Source organism: Oratosquilla oratoria, chromosome 8, assembly GCF_046742065.1.
Source record: "Oratosquilla oratoria isolate Oo_2021 chromosome 8, ASM4674206v1, whole genome shotgun sequence".
Lineage (NCBI taxonomy): Eukaryota > Metazoa > Arthropoda > Malacostraca > Stomatopoda > Squillidae > Oratosquilla > Oratosquilla oratoria.
Window position 1 is genome coordinate 34,689,638 of NC_134784.1, and position 5,277 is coordinate 34,694,914.

Sequence of the window (5,277 nt, forward strand, 5' to 3'; positions counted from 1 at the left end):
CCCCGGGGTTCGAACCCAGATCTCGCTCAATACCATCAGTTTGGCATTGAGCGAGACCTTAGTTCAAATTCCGTGGCAACTGTCGGACATTATTTGATTGATATTCACCGCTACTGGCGATTCATTTCACAAACGCGCGCACACAGACATATATGTAATATATATATATATATATATATATATATATATATATATATTATATATATATACATATATATATATATATATATATATATATATATATATATATATATTACATTCTATCAAGCTTATTGTCTCACCCAAGTGAGTGAAATGTTCTAATTTCCGAGATATGAACATATGCTGTACGAAGATACGTATATAACTATCATTGTGGTCTTCTTCACCACACTGTCACGGACAGTGATCGTAATATATGTACTTTTTTACAACATTCTTTTCTCCGAAAGTGGGGCTTTCCGTTTACTGTCTCACCTCTGATTTTTCCCTCTCGTTTTGCTTGATGCAATGATAGAGTTATTCATCTCTGTGTCAAAGTCGAACTCTGACAACTTCGAGAGGAGGCCATTAAGATCTTCGCCATTATGTTCCTTTCGTGATTCTGTTTCGTGTTTACCTTTTCTCTGGGTGGGACAGTTGTCCCTTTTTCTTAATTTTCTTATCATTTGCTTTATTGCATAACTCCTTCTTATTCAGACTCCTCCACTTTACATAGACATACATTGCTTATGGCGGTCCGTTGGTGATAGAGGACGACAGTGCTCCGGTGAAGTGTGAAGGTTAGGGTGAAGCTGAATTGTGATGATGCTGATGTCAGCGGAGGTGAATGTGGAACATAATTCTTGAGCCGCACAAACACACACACACACACACATGTATATGTATGCTAATAAGAACACAGGTACGTGTGTTCACTTATGCAAAGTAGACCACTTGGAAAAAGAAACTAAATAACGAAGCAGAGCACTTTCGTATATTACATCTTCAGTGCAATATATATATATATATATATACATATATATATATATATATATATATATATATATATATATATATATATACATATATATATGGAGGTGAGGTGGCAAAATGAAACTCACCTCCATATTTGTCTGTCTTTACACACACACACACACACACACACACACACACACACACACACACACACATATATATATATATATATATATATTCGATGCCAAAGCCTCTTTGGTTGTCTCGCTACTCCCGTGAATTACTTTAATTAATCTAATTTTCTATAACTCAGCCAAATTAGCTCATTACTGCATCATTCCTAATAAAAGACTAAGAGTCACGAGATCTATCTCCTCTTTCCCTTTTCATCCTTGACTTCCTTGAGATTCCTAGAGCCCTTCTTCCAGTAAAGGCATTATCACACTGGTCTATCTTTCCTCCAACCTCCAGCACTATTTTCCGCCGTGAAATCACTGTCAAACTATTTTGTTTTCTCAACAATTCACATAGAATGTCATTTGACATCCTGAAGGAAGTTTAATTTTCTCCAGCATATCAGACTTCTTCCCTAAGGCTGCGGGTTGGAAATCTGCTCCAACAGTCGGAGAAAAAAAAGAAAATTAAGATATTTCGTAATGTCTTAATACATTGTTCGAGTCTACGCGATTGCTGGGTTCCATCATTCGAAAGGCTACGGCTGGGCCAAGTTGACCGAACCTGTCGAGAGTTGTTTTGAGTGGGAAGGAAGGGTGACTGCATGGGAGCTTGATCCTCGGGGAGACCGTGGATGGGACTGGTGACGGCGTGGGAGTAAAGCAACGCGCTCGCTGGTGTTGAGTTGCTGCGGCCGAAGCCGTCACGTTTCCCCTATGATGCGCTTTAGACACTGCTAAAGGCCTGGTAACGAAGTCACTACTGGGAATTGGGGAGGTGGGGCGGGACTCGAACCCACAGTTAAGGAAATGTGAGAGCAGCACGTTTCCAATAACGCCACCAGCGCCATATGTTACTATGGTGAGGAGCCTGCTACGCCAGGAAGCGCTGAGTAGCTGCGGCCGAAGCCGCCACCTTTGCCTTATCATGCACTTCTTGTATTGTTGGTGGGATGTACGAACAGTTACTGCTGGGAATCGGAGAGGAGTGCGGGATTCGAACCCGTAATTAAGCGAATGCGAGACCAATATGCTTCCGATGACGCCGCCAGCGCATATTATTTGTAAAAATGTCGATGGAACCAGTGATTGATTCCTAATTGGTCACCCTACTTGCTTTCCTTCCACCTCACCTCGCCCGCATTACTACTGGGTTTGTTTACATTGTCTGGGAATGTAAACAACCTTCGTTGCCATGGCAACGAAGGTTGCTGGAAGTTATTTTTTTCTCACTCGCAGGGAGATAATGAGCTCATGGTTAATGATATTAATGTTTGATGGACGACAGTAACAATTTTACGTACCAGAGACTTTTCTTTTCGGAGGTTAACAAGAAGAAAAAAGAAAAGGAAAGGAAAACATATATATATATGAAATAGAATGAAAAAAGAAAGAAAAAGAAAATAAGAAAAGAAAGAAATATAAAATATAAGAAAATAAAGAAATATAAAAGAAATTAATAAAAAAAAAAGAAAAAAAAGAAAAGAAAAAAAATTAACCGTCCCTCCGTTCCGCTACCTTACATCTCTCCTTCATGACCTTCATGACGCCCACCTCTTAGGTGGAATATATATATATATATATATATATATAAACGATTACCACCGAAGAAACATATTTTTCTTCTCACTCCTCTGTTTTTGGGTAGCCATAGAGATTAATGTTTTGGTGGTCCACATCCCGTCCCACCAAAATGATACATGGACTCGGAAATTTGCCTTACGAAGAGAGGCTTAGGCACTTAAACTTACACTCTCTGGAAAGACACAGAGTGCGGGATGATCTAATAGAAGTGTTCAAGTAGATCAAAGGCTATAACAAGGGTGATGCAAACAAGGTCATCATAATAAAACAACAGGGCAGGACTCGCAGTAATGGGTATAGACTGGACAAATTTAGATTTAAGAAGGAAATAGGCAAGAATTGGTTTACTAATAGGGTGGTCGATGAATGGAATAAACTTAGTAACCAAGTAGTAAGCGCTGAAACTATCAGTTGTTTAAAAAACGACTAGACAACTTTATGGATGGGGATGACAAGTGGTGATGGATACGGAGCTGCCTAGTGTAGGCCTTATAGTCTCTTGCAGTCTCCTTTATTCTTATGTTCTTATGTCTCTATCCTAATTTACAAACTACACCTTTTCCTTTCGTGGTTTCCACGAAAGGAATAATGAAAGCCAGTAAATTTGCATTTTAGAAGAAAATAAGCAAAGACTGGTTTACTAATAGAGTAGTTAACGAATGGAACAAACTTAGTAACCATACAGGGAATGCTGAAACAATTGGTCATTTGAAAAAAAAAAAAAAAAAAAAAAAAAAAAATATGGATAGGGATGACACGTGATAAGGCCCTAGTGTAGGTCTTATGGTCTCTTGTAGTCTCCTCCATACTTATGTTCGCCGCAATCACCTTTCACAAAGTTCTTAAATCATCCCGGATGACTTTGCATCTCCAAACTTTCAACCAGATTAAAAAACATCGGTTCTTAAGTAAGTCAGGTTCCTTGTTTCGTCTAGTCATGCTCATAGCCCTTTCAGGATAGTATCTTCGAGCTCTTCCATTATAAAAGTTGACAGTGACACGGAATGGATCAGAGGTGCGTTAGAAGTTGATAGCCATGGCTATTCTAGAATATTATGCCCAAACTCTTCTACTTTCGAAGTTGACACTTACACGGGATGGGTCGGAGGTGCGATTGAAGTTGATAGCCACGGCTATTCTAGAATATTATGCCCAAACTCTTCTATTTTCGAAATTGACACCAACACGGAATGGATCAGAAGTATATTAGAAGTTGATATTCTATCCCTCGCACTCCAGCTCTCGTTCCCTTTCAACTCATCCACGGGTCCAACTCGACAAGAGAACAACTTTCCCGAGGATTAAGCTAAAGTGGAACAGACTCTTCAAGTCAACAAGTCCCATACACACAGAACGACGTCCTCGGGTCTTTTTTTTCAGACTCGCGTCTTGATTCCACTTTTTTGAGAATGTCACGTTTTTTGTTCACAAAGCTGAACCGTTCAATCAATGACGATACTTGCTCGGTTCAGAGCAGTAAGTAAACATGGCGTTAAATTTGGAAAAGCGTTTTGTTCTGCAACCACGCCCTGTCTTCTCTTCTACGAGACTCTCCCTCTCCCTCTTTGCATGTATATATGTATTATGTATGTAGGTACGTGTGTATGTATGTAATAAATAATAATGATAGGTTTATTGAGTTAGCAGTGATACATTGACACTACATTTTGTGGTACTTTTAGGACTAAACTAATATGAGTTAATAATGTGCACTAGGGACGGAATGGCGCTGTATGTAATATATATATATATATATATATATATATATATATATATATTATATATATCGGTGTGTGTGTGTGTTCGTGCGCAACTGCAACGCATGTCCTCTAAGTTCACATGCGTGTCTTTGTTAAAGATTATCTATACAATGTGTACATTTATGATTCTCAGTACACACACATAACCTCTACTCCTATCCACTTTCCAGTATCCTTGGTAATGGAAATATAAACTGACCAAACACGTAAAGAAAACATGATGCACACACAAACATTCAAAACTGAACTAACACTTACGGCTGTCATACGCCCCAGGGTGGATGTCCTCCTGGCGACACACAACTGCAGCACCTCCTACGGAAATCCTTGCACGAAGCTGCTGCTGAAGGAGATCGAAGGACGGTGAGCTTTGGCGAAGACCCACTGCAGCCAGCGCAAACGCTCTTCATGCTTTTAAGCTCCGGCTCGCTCAAGTTACTCCCCCGACGAGTGCGCATGCGTTGTGGCCACGAACTGGGCTCCGTTCTCTTCTGAGGAGGCTATACGAACGTGTTCACCTGCTCGCTGGAGGGAATAAAGCAGTGAATGACATTAACTTTGACGTAGCATAGCGATGATGTCTTCGAACGCAAGCTGACGAAGATATCATGCGGGTGTAGCGAGTAGGAACACGCCGCGAGAGGGGAGAAAGGAAGTAAACAGACAAGAACACCTAAAGAAACGGACCCCAACGCGCAGGCGTACAGTAAACACGCGCACATGCTCATGTGCACAGAAACGTGTACATACACACACGCACGCTCTTTTCCTGGACATCGCAATAAAGCAAATGAGTTGTACGCACACACATACACGGTTTGTTG

The 5,277-nt window shown here is 40.3% G+C and overlaps 1 protein-coding gene across 1 annotated transcript in view; it reads right to left on the minus strand.

Annotated features, from left to right (window-relative positions):
- The window catches only part of LOC143027472 (parapinopsin-like), a 41,566-nt gene extending 36,597 nt beyond the window's left edge, over window positions 1-4,969 (minus strand). The window contains exon 1 of the mRNA XM_076188758.1: window positions 4,712-4,969. The gene's annotated coding sequence lies outside the window, so the exon portion shown is untranslated. The remainder of the gene's footprint in view (window positions 1-4,711) is intronic.
- Window positions 4,970-5,277: the final 308 nt, after the last annotated feature.